This window comes from Xiphophorus maculatus, chromosome 1, assembly GCF_002775205.1.
Source record: "Xiphophorus maculatus strain JP 163 A chromosome 1, X_maculatus-5.0-male, whole genome shotgun sequence".
Taxonomy (NCBI): domain Eukaryota; kingdom Metazoa; phylum Chordata; class Actinopteri; order Cyprinodontiformes; family Poeciliidae; genus Xiphophorus; species Xiphophorus maculatus.
In genome coordinates, this window is record NC_036443.1 from 11,406,168 (window position 1) to 11,420,579 (window position 14,412).

Sequence of the window (14,412 nt, forward strand, 5' to 3'; positions counted from 1 at the left end):
AAGATAGTAGCCTGCGGGGCCTAAGATCCCGATCATGATTGTTTCCATCATTATTTCCCACCTTAAACCATCTTGGCTGCACTCAAAGTGGAGCAATATAGGCTGCCATTATTCAATCAGGGAGTTTCGCTAACCCAATTTGAGCATTTTCATTATCAAATTTATTACTGCAGAGTCCAAACAAACAGCTATTTGAAAACCCCTATGTCATTTATAATTTGATTGCTTTCAGCAGTCGACAAAAACAAGCCACAATATTAAAGTCAAAAATATTTGGACAGTTTAAACAATTTTCTGGAGTCGGTATAAAAGTTATTGTTATTTTTTTGTTTGGTTTCTTTAATTCAACCTCACATCTTCCAGTGTTCCTCATTTTATTCTTTTTCTAAGCAATCAAAATATCAATTAAGGAAATCTAACGAGACTGCAAAGAGAAAAACCCGTTATTTGCTTTATTAGAAAGGTAAGTTGATCAAAGAAAACCCAACAGTTTAAAGGCAGCATTACAGTATAAGGATACATGCTAATGAGCATCAGAGAGCAGAGTACTAAAGCACGATTTACTGCTGTATTTCGAGACAATGTGGGTATTAAACACTTCTGATGGAGCTGAGTCAGAGAGCACTGCAAGGTCAAATGAGTCTTCTTATGCTGCGCATCTAATTGCAATGAAAAAGGCATAGCTTATGATTATGCAATGTAATACCAGGCCACGAAAAGCACATACACAGATAAAGCTCTTACAAACACAAGTAACACAGGACCACATAAAATAAATTAATCAGCTTATAAATTTGAGAAACTACATATTTGCTTTTAACACGACACGGCTGGTATAGAGATTTTAGTCGTGTGTTTTTGCTTGATGCAAAATGACAAGTCACACAAAGGTGAAATCCAAGCAATTACTGCAGCAAAATGCAAACAGCTGGACTGTCGCAAACTGAATTAGATTCGTCTCCCGGACACATCTGAAACATATACTTGAAAAGGGGAAGCTAAAACGCAAACTGCCACAGATAATTGGCAAGCAAATACAATACCGGAGCCATGATTTGCAGTAATTGTGAGGCTGGACGCTTATATGATTTTCCAGTCTCGGGCAATACCTGGGTTTGAATGCGTTCTTTGAATATGCGAGGAGCTGTGGTAAAACTATAGCTCCGATCTCACTGGAATTACTGCGGCTTCTGCTTATTAAGTGTGTGTGTGTGGGGGTGTGTGGGTGTGTGGGGGTGAGTAGGTGTGTGTGGGGGGGAGGGAGGGGCGTGTGTGTGCAGTGATGAGAGCGAGCTGATACTTCTGTGGTTGAGATCTCATGATATGTGAATTTTTGCGCGTGAGAGGAATGAGAGGATAAAGGGAAAGGCAGGAGACCAGAGAGGGGGGCCAACAACAGTATACACTAACCTGACATGAACCTGTTCTCCCTTCAGGCTTCTGTTCTCCACTCATCTGCTGCTGCTAATTAATACCACTGGGGAGGAGGGGAGAAGATAGACGGATCGGAGGAGGGTTTTCTGGGTTTTTTTTTTCCTTCTCCTCCCTTGTTCTTACTGCTCCACTCAAGCTTTGTCTCTCCAGCAAAACTCATCTCCTCCCTCAGTCCGCAGCATATTGTAGCAGCCTTGTCCGCCTTTACTTTGCCCCAATCCTCCCAAAGAAATGCTTCACCAGTTTTTGCTTTACTTGACAGGTCGCTGGCCGTCCATCAAGGAAAAGCGTGGCAATCAGGTGACTGAAAAAGGCAAACAGGAATTCTCTCCGCTCTTCCCTCAGCCGCTGCAATCCCCCCCATCTACCAAAAAAAAAAAATATATATATATATATATATATATATATATCTCACGGATGGTGCCGCTTGATTAATCACAGAAAGCGCCTTCATTTCAGCAGCAAGCTTGACTTTGCTAACTTCTACCAACTTCTTTTGTTGTTGTTGTTTGTGTATTTATGCACTATTTTTTATAACTAAGGCAGTTTATGCACACCTGTGCACGTCTTGCAGCGTCTGCACAATCTTGTGTATTTCAGTCTTTGCACACTCTGGGATTTTCTTGTATGTTTGTCCTTGATCTTCGATGGTGCTTAAAAAAATAAATAAATAAAATAAAATTTAAAAAAATCACTCGAGCCAACAATAAAAATCTCTTAGCGGCTTAAATTCAGTCCGCATAATGTCACTAAAAGTTTTGTGGGAAAATTATTCCCACTGTGTGGAATCAAAAGTTGGGCCCCTGATGGTTCAACAGAGTTTAAAGTGATGATTTTTAGAACAGTTTCCTGGATTCAGCAGCGAGAGCAGCCATTTGAAAATCAAGCCCCAGTTTACACCTGAAGGAGTCTGGTTAAAATGCTGAGCTCCCTGTGGGCTCATCGATGTGTGTGACATCATGCAACCCTACTTCAAACATAACAAAAAGGTAACGGCTACGTCTGGATGTATTAAAATGGTCAAACTGCAATGGGAACAACTTCTATTTAGCAGACTAGAAGAAAAGAAAGAAGATCTCACAGAACAAATACTTAACATTGGTTTAATTTTGGAAAAAAAATAAACTAAAAGATGACTCAGAAGTCTTTGCTTTTTAATGTTTGAGCATGGACTTTCTAGCTTCATGTGATTGCCTTTATGTGACTGAACTCACAACAGCTGACGTCATCGTTCGATTCGTCTTAAACAGTGTTTGTTGATTTGATGACATTTCAAATAACTTTACTGGATAGCTTAACAACCATAGATAATAGATAATGTCCAGCCCCAACAAAGAAAGCCTTTTACATATTTTAAATGAACAGCAAGAAGATGTATGGAGACGACAGACATCTACTTGCTGTCGTCTTTCACTATCGGACGACAGCAGTATTTCTTTGCTCGTGTCCTTCGTAATGCAAGTTTGCTCTCCCGAAGACAAACTTTAATATTGTAAAGGACACTTAACACAGGAACTGAAAGACATTTTAAACATCCAATATAAAACACAACAACCAAAAAACAGTAAATAAGACGGAACCACTTACAACCAAAACCATAAATGAATTGTATATAATAATAAATGTATGTAATAAATGAAATGAATGTAAAAAAAAAAAAAAAAAAAAGAAAACATATTAATCAACAGAATCAAGCTCATTTTAATTTATTTTGAGATTAATTGACTAACTGCTTATTGGGACAAGCTTAAATGCTGTAATAATTGGATTTTTTGTTCAGAATACAGGGTTTCCCAGAGTGTATTATAAGCCTGGCGGGCCACCAGGCTTTACTTGTGTCCCCACCAGGCTAAGCATTTGTTTAAGTCTCTTTAAAATGTTTGCATTTTTTAAGACTTTATAGTTGGTGTTCAGGTATTAATCTTCCAATCTTTCAATAATACATGATTATCAAGTGATATTTTAAAATGTCCTGTTAATTTAAAAAAAATAAAAAATTAACTGAAAAACACGACAGGCTGCTGGCTGAATGACTGCCATGGCACCCAACCACCGGGCTTAGCAGGTTTTCTGGAGGAAACCTTGGAATATTTAAAATTTACTTCAATATAAATATTTCCTCTTCATTTATGTCCATAAAAATAACATACCCACTTTTCATTTTTCCTGCTGTTAGCTGCGAGAAACAAAACCATTCTTTATTACAGACATCTGCAAGGACACTAGGTGCTGCGCTTGCATGTGTGTGTGTGTGTGTGTGTGCAGGCGTGTGTGGGGGTGGGTACACGTGTGCGTCTATGCATCTAATTATAAAAACATGCATAAGACGATTCTCCTTCTACCTGGAAAGCATCAATCCGAGCCAGCTCACTCGCACAGATTGCAAATGTACAGTTTGTGTGTCTAAATATAAACTGCATGAGTGAACGTCTTTTTGTCCCCCTCATATTACAGAAACTATAATCTTTCAGTGAATGGGGATAGTCACCATCAATAAATGTACTGATTAGCAGTGCTGTGAAGTAAGATAATGAAATCCACCGCTGCATCCTCCTTCCACCCACTCCTTGCTCGGCTTGATTAATGAGCTTTCTGGGCCTCGCTGGGGCAACGCCATCACTGCCCAGCAGCTGATGGACCACACAAGCATTTGGCATTGTGTGTGAGCATGTCTGAGTGTCTTTAAAACACACACAGGAAGGATAATGTGTAAAATCGGTGGGGGGAGGAGGAGATCTCGTAACTCTGCCATGAACTAAACTACATAAACACTTTCTCTTTTAATGTTTCCATGACATTAAGCCGAACCATAGATACATTTTTGTTGGAATGTTATCTGTAGACGACGAAAGCTAAAGGAAAATCGGATTTTCTTTCAAATGCTTGGGATTCTTATTTATTTCATCCAAATAAAACTGGTAGCGGTTTTTACGAAATAAAATTACATTGAGAATTAAATGTAATAGCAGCAGACAAACATAACTTCTGGGGTTTTATATCTTCCCCACAGAAATAATCATTTGATCAAATATTCATATATTCATCATCAATAATCCACAGTATTTAGTTCTTAAAACAAATTAAACTGACATTAACTACTAATGTTACAACGTCTATGAAATCTACAAGGATTTTAAATGATTAAACCAGCCTACACCGCAACCACAGATCCAGGATGTCTCTACTATAGCTTTAGGTAGATAGAAGAAATCTTTACCAAGGCTTGTTTGTGAAACAGCTCAAGCTCAGTCACACTGGAAGGAGAGCACTTGTGATCATACAGTTTCAAGTCTTGACACAAATTGTCAGTCATATTTAGACCAGGACTTTAACAGAGCCATCCTAACACATGGATATCTTTTATCTAAACCACCCTATAGCAGCTCTGGTTGTTTGTTTGGGGCTGTTGTCCTGCTGGAAGATTGATCTTTGGTCCAGTCTCTAGTCTTTTACAGAATCTACAACTTTCCTTCCAGGATTGTCCTGCATCTCTCTCTGCCCACCTTCCCATCAACTCTGACCTGCCTCCAATTCCCTTATAAATGAAAAGTATCCACTCAGCATATATTGCTGTCGCCTTCATGTTTTGCAATGGATTTGACATTTTCAAGATAATATAAAGTTAGTTTCATGCTAGGCATTGCAATTAACTTACTAGTTTAAAAAAAAAAGTTACTCAACTGACAAGAGCATCTTCTTTCACATTTTCCACATGTCACTTTTATGCAAATTTGAAAACTTTTTTTATTTCTAAAAAAAAAAAGGCTTTCTTGCTAGTCTTTTGTAAGGGTAAAACTGTGGGGACTAGAAGTTGTCCTAAAACACAGTAACCCTCACCACCACTCTTCTCAGAATTTTTGATGAACAAATTTTAGCAAGCTTTAATTTTCCTCTACATCACTTTGATGGGTCAGATTTAGAGTTGCAACCTGCAGCAACACTTGTGGCTCTTTGGTCCCTCCACTGTGACTCTTACAGAACCAAAACGGAAATATGGCTTTTTATAGATCAATGAGAAATTGTCCTTTTAGGAGTTTTTCAGTAAGTTCCAATGCAAAATCTGCATATAATATCTGCAACAGGCATTTGAAAGTAACTAGCTTCAAACTATGCTGCTAGCCTTTCCATATTTATAGGAAAGGCTCATCATTATATTTTTTTTTCCTTTGTAATAGAGGATTTATTGAAAAGGAATCTTCTTTTACAAAAAGATTCTTCTGAAGCAGAGTCTAATATTTATATTTATAAGTTTAAATTTGGTAGCTTTCATAATAAAACATTTGATGTAGTAAATCCTTTTATGTGGCTCTAGCAGAGTTTTATTTTGTAGCAACACGGTCAAATGTGTCTCTTTGAATGAAAAATGTTGCTGACCGCCTGGGCTAGACTTTTGTTGGTCTACAGTAGACCTTGAGGGTGGATGTCAGGAAACTTTACATGTGTCCCTGGTCCAAACCCACCTGAATCAAACATTCTGGATCACCTCCTCAGAATGCAGTGAACATCTCCAGAGTCCTGCTAATGATCTCATTATTTGACTCAGTTAAGTTGAAGCACAGATGAAACTAAACGTTGCAGGACACCAGCACTTGAGGCTTGGATTTGAAACCCCCTGGTCCACAGCGTAAAATCTCAATAAAATAAAGTTAATGGTAATAATATGGTGACCCATAAAAAGGTCTAAGGGGTATGAATACTCGAGACAGAGTGGAACAATTAGCTTTTTTATGAGTGGACATAAAATCTATTTTGACTTACACTTTTAAAACCGAGTGTGTCAACCGGGATTAAGCACGCGCTGAAAACGCTCAGTTGTCTCATTCCCACAGGAAAATATCTAATAAATGTTTAGTCCTTAAGCACTGGTGAACATATTGTATCATTAAATAATGAGTTTTGTTTGACTAAAATCATGTATACGCAGACAAAAACGCACCTGTGCGTGTTCATTTTATAATCTCCTGTTTTCATCTGCTGTTTTTCGGGGTGGAAGATTTAGAGTTCTGTTGGAGGAAAATAAGGTCAAATTTCCATTTTTAAACATTTATTAGTTATGTCAGGCTCTGTGAGTGTACATATAATTTGCACATTTATTACGCTGAGGCTTAATATGGACTGCAACATCTTGAACTTGAAGAGGTTAGTTATATAAAGCAGGCTTGATAACCATGAATAACTTCTTGACAAAATGCAATATGATACGATGTGATATGTGTGTACAATATGTGTTAGTAGGTACAATATGTTAAGGTCAAATCAGAGAGCAGTTTTCTCACTGTAGGCATATGAGACAAGCTGTCTCATATGCCTGTGTTGTTTGTGGCGGCACACCAAGGAAACGAGGAGAAGACTGACGTTATGTAAGTTTGGGTGATTTGGGTCATGACGTCTGAGTTCAACACAAAGCAACAACATGAGAGAATGATTCCTCTGTAGTTATTTCAAAAAGGTTGACAGTAATAAATCAGAAGCTCAAAACAAAAAACGTGTAATATTATCCAAAACAATCACACCTGAACTTAAATGAAGGTTTTCCTCAGAACTTCTTGGGCATGGTCTGGGACAATTTAAGCACAGTCAGATTATTGTGTGAACGCAATGCATCCTGGAATCACTCGCAAACCTGATGTGGCTCCTCTTTAAGAAACAAAGCTGTTGTAAAATCTGACATTACTGTCAGGTAATTTAAAACAACTAAACAACTATCGCATAAAACAATCCAAAGTTAAATGATTTCAATAATAAGATCTGTATTGTAATGATTGTTTCACTCAGTTGTACTGCAAAATATTCCCAAGATGGCCATCAGTCAAATGCTCACTTTTATACAATGCTATGTGCATAATAAAGATGCAAAGTTGAGCTGACAGTAAGCCATCATGCACTGCTGTTTATGGGTAAAAATCTTCAGTGTCTTCATGTTGCCACTGAGCTTTGTTAAGTCTCACAATGTAATTAATTTGCTACACCCGTATTGAGTGGGTTAAGATTCAAGGGCACACTATTAGGTAGTTCTGGAGGTGAACTAACTTGTTTTTTTTGTTTGTTTTTTTAGCTTAAGTGCCTGCACACAAAAAAAAGCGACCCAGGTGAACCCCAACTGTGTTCAACCTTGAATAATACAGCGCAGCTGATTGAATGTATTTTGAGCACAGAACAATAGCAGTAGTTTCTAATGTTGAACACTAATGTTAACAGCCCAGGGTTATGGCTATGTGTTATTTGTATGCAAAAAGGGGCAAATGAGATCTGATCATTGGCAATATTTTAATGCCAATCTGATTGGTTGTACTTAAGGCATGTCTACTTGCATGTGAGTGACCAAAATCAGGAAAAAAAAGTGGTTAATGTTTATAAAGTGAAAAAAACTAAGAAGGTAAAAAATGAACAATGCAAATGAGTAAAACATGTAGTTTGGATGCACGGAGAAATGGACTAGAGGTATGTTAGTGTGTGGTGATCTACTGTTTTGAACCCTTATCCCAATAAAAAAGGTGCAGTGTGGATCTGTTTTTAATTTACTGGCAGAGTCAGTGAATGTTCTGTTTTGTCTCCGTGCAAACAGTTCCTGCAGGCCTTATAGACAGATAACAGGCCCACAGCATAACAGATTGTTCACCATGCTTACAGTAACAGTATGAAAGTGCCTTATTACTGATTTCCACTTTTGTGTACCTCAAAGCCACCTGGACTGTTGTAGAAAAGCTCAATCATTGTCTCATTAGCAGATGGTTTCGGCAAAAGTCTCTGTAGAGTTTAGTAAACTCCATATGTTTATGCTTGCAAAGCTACAACAAGAAATACTTTTTTCTGGTTTCACTCTACACAAAGAAAAACAGTTGGCATGTATCTAACATTTAATGATTGCTTCTAAAAATGATGACTCCGACAAGCAACCCTCCGCTGCAGTTCTCTTAGTGAGTTTTATAGATTTTTTTTTCTGTGTGTGATTATGTTGCTGTAATACAAATGAATTAATTTCAAGGATTTTTAATTGTCTTTACAAGGTGTGGAAAAAATAACCGTCTTTCTCCTTAATTTAATTTCAATCATCTCACAACAAATTTAGAAGCAGAAGGGGGAAAAAAAGAAAATCCAATTAATATTATATTTGCAGGTAAACTTTCAAACTGCTTGACAGCCATACAGATTATTTTACAGAAAAATAAAATGTTATTCATGTTTGTTTTTTTCCCTTTCTTTTCCCAGTATCTTGCAGATCTGTGACATTTACATTCATCTGATCTCCGGTCCCAGGATGGACATTGATCTTTAGGTTGAATCATCCATCAACAGATTTGCTGTTTAGGGAAGGGATGTCTTCTTCCGTATAAGGACGAAGAATGATTAAAGCGACCAAAACTTTACAAGATGACATTTAAAAGATGAGAGGGATCAAACATGTGGGTCCGCTGTGGCGTTAAGCGATGGATTGTGAGATTTAGAGGCCGGGATAAAAAACAGTTTCAGTGTACCTTGGTAAGCTGCAATAAACAGCCTGAAAGTTTTTGTTGTTGTTGTTGTTTCTTTTTGAGCAAGGTAAAATATGAGCCTTTTGTGCCTGTGTGCATTGTGTAGATCCCTGAGAAATGTCTACTGATGTGTGTGTTTGCAGGGAGACGGGAGTCAAAGGCCAAAAGGTTTGCTGGCAGGAGTGTTAACCTATGACCACAGGCACACACACCCAGCAGTATTCAGGAGGGCCCAGTGCCCTACAGGTGTGTGTTGTGGTGTTAAAAAAAAGGTAATCCGTGTGCATCTGCAAACAGAAAAGAAACAAAAAGAAAGGAAGAAATGGCAGAAGAAGAGAAAAAGAATATTTTACTATCTCTCAGCTGAGCCATGCAGAGCATAAAGAAAGAGTAAGATGTGGTACAGTTTGAAGGCAGAGGAAAAGAAGCCGAGGAAAAGGGAGGGTGCGCTAAAAAGAAACAGGGAGCAGGAGTCGGCTGGAGGAGGCAGTTCAGGGTATGTGCACATATGGACAGGTGTCTTAGATGTGAGAGCCTCCGGAGTTCTGAGCGTCATTGAAATGCCGCCTTATTATATCCTGATGCTGACAGAGTGACAGACGCTCGGTGAGCATGCAGGGCTGAATACGAGATGGTATTTTAAACTCCATCTTATACATATTCATTTCATTTCATTTGATAGGCCCTTCCCCCACACTCTTCTTTTCCTCACACACGTTGACTATGGGAAAAGGTGAATTGCCTAACGGTGTGTGTGCCTGAAAATGTGTATCTGTAGGCTGGATTTCTGCATTTTGTTTGTATGCCCGAGCACGTCAGCAGACACGGTGTTGGTCAAAAGTTTATATACGTGCCACATCGGCCTGATGTCACATAACCAAGAAAGTAATCACAACTAGCATAGAATTTTGATTTTGGCACTAAGTGATCATAAAAAACAACATCGTCATCCACATGTGGTGTCAAATGTTGTTCTCAAAAGTCAGGAAAAGTGGGAAGAGGACGAGAGGCGAAGCAGCAGGATAACTCCTGGTGGGGTTTGAATTAATGGATGGTGTGTGGAAATACTTTAGATTCTAAAACAAAGATGTGGATTGAAAATACATGATTTGTAAGATTTGAAGCTTGTGCAACACATCTTAGCAGCTACATCAAATTTAAACTTGTGAGTCATTAAGTTACTGGAATTCAACATATTTAGACAAAAACAGATCATAAATCCCAATTTTGTTTCTTGTGAATGAGGGCACTTGTTTTTTTTGTGGTACCGCATTAAAGATGGTTGCATAAAAAAGTGCCCCACACTTTTCAGATCTTTACTTATGATATTGTTGAAAACTAAATATAATTTTCTACAATTATGAGCTACATTTTGCTGGCGTCCATAAAATCTGAGAGCAGAGTGATACGCTGTTGTTCTAACCCACTTAAACCCAGTGTATAACTGAACACAGAACCATTAACACAGCCTGGCTTGTTTGTTAATGAAAGCTTTTACTTTATGAGTCACTTGTATGTTTTTTTTTCTTATGATGCATGTAGAGTGAAAAAATATAGAGGTAAAAGAGACTTACTAAATAGAAAACATAAATAATAAATACAATATGGGATTCAGAGGGAGCAGCGCTTATGAATAAAGGTATTTTTTGCCAATTTGGGACTGGCTCCAGAAGGAAATTGGCTTTCACATCGCATTCCTTCAAGCCACAAACTTTTATTGTGAAATAAATACAATGGCTAAAATAAGAACAGACCCCCAAAAGCATAAAAACAAGACATTCTGAGACAGAGAAATATAGTTAATGAAATGCAGTGCATTAGTTGGAATTGCATGTGTATTGTTTACAGTGGTTAGACAACAAATTTAGATCTGGAGAGCAAAAACCTCAGCTATAGTCCATACGATAGCAAATGACAAAATCAGATAAACCTGGTAAATGTATCCTGAACATCCTTCCTGCGTCAAATTAGCAGGATTTCTAATTTTGCAGCTAATATAGAAAGACAAATGCTCGCAGTTGTAATTCTACTGACGTGTTTCAGAAATAACACAGATCGAACTAGGTCACGGTGGCACACTTCCTGTTGCTGTGTTGCTGTTGTGTCAGCCATCGGACTGCGGTGAAGTGACAGTCTCTGTCAGCGGCTTTCCGGGAGAGGGGGTGTGCGAGCAGGAGAGCAGGGCACGCAGGAAGGAACGCTCGGGCTGCACTTCATGTGAATCCAAATAACATCCAGCGACAGTCTTTTGTTTTTTAGTTTATTCGAGATCTGATGGACTGCTGTTTACGCTAGATGGTTTCTAGTTATGTAGACACAGAAAGTCACGGTTGACAATTTCTCCAATTACTACGGTGCGACTTATGTCGTTTTTCTCTTCACCACACATTTTTCGACTGATGTGACTTATACTTCGGAGTGGCTTATAGTCAAGCTGTGCTGGTTTCATACCTGTCTTTTTAGCAAAAAAGTAAAAAAAAAAAATGTTTTATTTTCTACACAATTAATTACACAATCTAATTCATACCCAACTTGGGAAGATTTTGTCCAACTGGTGAGGGAGTAAAGTGACCCGGAGCTGACTTAAGAGATATCAACAAGGCTGAATATTTATTTTCTAACGCTTTCGATTTCTGTGATGGAGCATGTTGAATCCTGAAATGTTTACAGCCTTTTAGAGAATTCAGAGCTAAGCTCAGTGTCTGCATGTTAACACTGATGCACACACAAGACACTGATTTTTATAGTAAAAACAAAAAATCCAAACTGTGATATTTGTTTTAAATGAGTAAAACGCTGTTTCAGAGTCATTTCTATGACTTCCGCTCCTTTGTTCCAAACATTAATAATAACTGACAAAAAAGAAGCAGCAAAAATACGTTTAGGCCCTAAAAATAAATAGGAATTAGCTCTGAGCATTAGATGTGGTAAGAGCTTTATAGAAACCAGAGATCAAAAATTGGCCCGCAATGCTCTGTCTGATCTGTGCATCTCTACTAAAAACCAACAGAAAATGCCCACAAATGTCCACAAAACACTTTGGAAAGACTGTCAAAATATAATGGAATGAATGACGACCCACTGGGCTGTATGTCAGTCTGCTCAGACACAGTCGAGTACCGAGTAAATGTGATGTTAAGACGCCTGATTAACGTCTCAGTCCCACCTCTCACGTCCTCCTGTGATTAAAATGTCAATAAAGCCAATAAGAGATCAGCTTGTCGTCATCAATTCAAAGGCAGCTCAACCAGCACAATAGTTTCTGTTCGCATGTCTCATTTTTCAAACATTTGTTTGGGGTATAGAACCTCAGTTGTTTGAGGACAACAACAAAAAAAAACTATCCAAATGTAAAAAAAAAAAAAACCTAAAATAAACCCCAAGACCATTTTGTTCTTCTATAAGAAGCACCATAAATGTTTTACAGCACAGATTTTCATTCACTTGAGTGGGCTTGTTTTGCTGAACCAAACAAACATCTTGAAACATCAATGTTTCTCTCCGCTGAAACATTTTATGAGACGTTCCGATGTTAGTTGGGGTCTGACAAACGACAGACTCATGTCAGGCAGGATGTAAAGCTTATAACAAGCAAAATAAGCTCATTCTGTAGCATAATTGTTGCATTCCACAGTGCTAGGGAAACCAGCCTTAAGCCTGTTATTAGCCATATGGAGAGTGCTGTGGGCCTGGCTGGTTGGAGAGCGGAACACAGTGCTGGGCGCGTGCCAAACGCTCGAGGAGATAGCGAGAGAAATTCCTCGCTTTTAATTAAGAATTTAATACCGACACTGGTTCTAGTGATTAGTACATAATTAAAAGCTCCTACCGTGGATTCTCACACAAGCATAATTAATAGCTGCATCGATATATGCTGCGTTTTTATGTATATAGTATACATACAGTTAAATTCAAAATTACACATACCCCTGACAGATTCAAAGTTATTTTTATTGAGTCTGGTCAGAAAAGGTTCTTATTGCTCAATTGCTGAGAAGCTTTTTATATGTCTTCACTGCTATCTTAGTTGTAAATCTCTGAGGCTGGAAAGCCTGTTAGTCATCAGCCTAATCTTTACCTCCTACCACAGATTCTGTATTGGATTTAATTCAGGCCCCTCAAAAACGTGGATTTTTTGCCAAGCGCTTTTTCACAAATTTAGCCGTCTGTTTTTCTGAAATTGTCATTTGTGTAGACAGAGATTGAGAATTTTGATTTTGTCTTCTTGTTTACTTTGATGAAGATGCCTGTCAGCTTGCTCCCACCACCAAGCTGACTGCATAGATGATGTTCTTCGGGTTGAATATTTTTCCTTTTTATGTCAAACAAATGTTACATCATTGTGGCCAAACCTTTCTGTTCAAAAAAAGACCAGAAGTTGTCTTCTTTGCTAAGATGAGATTTTGCGAAGCAAACTGAGAAGTAACATCTTCCTTGGATCATATTTGAAACACTTCTATATCCTTTTCAATCATGTTGGTCAAAGCAGAAGATTCCTTTAAATTTAAATCTGCCAGGGGAATGAATAGCATTGGGCTAAAACGTATAAGTACGTGTGAGCAGAAAGAGACCGACAATTTCTCTAAGGCTGAAAGTCCACATAAAGAGCAGTTAAATTAAATGCAAAGCCCCATGACATTTAACATTGATATGTTAAATGTCAATGTGGTGATTCCAGTGGCTTTTCTGAATACTGACTTTAAAAAGAAAAACTGTGGAATAGTTTCACATTCCTCCTTCAGTTTCTAATAAATATGACCCCCTTTTTTTTTTTACACACACAAGGTCCGCCACGCTGAATTAAAAAAGATCTAACTAAATGAGAGTTTATTGTAGTTTATAATTTTGATGTCTGGAAAAACTGCTTTTTTTTACTCTTTTTTTTCTTTTAAAAGACATATCCTGAAGCCAACACAAATCCACTAGAAACTATGGTAACACCATGGTAACCTACCCTACTGGATACTTCTAATCATCAAAGACGTTTTGACAAAATCAGAAACAAAAAAATAACATTACATTTAATTTTACATTTGGATGAAAGAGATTCCTATGACGTCAGGACACTCGGTTTCCAACAACTTATACAGCCGAATCCAAAGTGCAAATTTCATTATGAACAGAAACTCTTGCCTACTATTTCCCTACAAAAGTTAATTTCTCCTTTTTATATCTAAATGGTTACAGACTTGCTTGCCTCAATACTGGTTTTGCAATAATTGGGTTGTGGTTTTTTTGTTATTGTTACTATAAATGGACATGTAAAGATGTAAATGTAAACGTCACCACACCTACAGTCAATTCAAAATAAGTAAAAGAGGGACATGAGCTTAATGAGGATTCCAGCTTGTCTTATCAAAGACCACATGGAGGAGAATAATGAAGAAAAATCTCCAAAAATCATCAAACACACATATTGCTGCATATGTCTGTCCTACTAAAAAACTCCATCTATGAAAACCTGAAATCAATTTGAGAAAAATAGATTCCACACAAAAAATAAGGC

The 14,412-nt window shown here is 37.8% G+C and overlaps 1 protein-coding gene across 1 annotated transcript in view; it reads right to left on the reverse strand.

Annotated features, from left to right (window-relative positions):
• The window catches only part of LOC102221752 (forkhead box protein J3), a 75,720-nt gene that overhangs the window by 36,515 nt on the left and 24,793 nt on the right, over nucleotides 1-14,412 (reverse strand). The gene's annotated exons all lie outside the window — the stretch shown is intronic.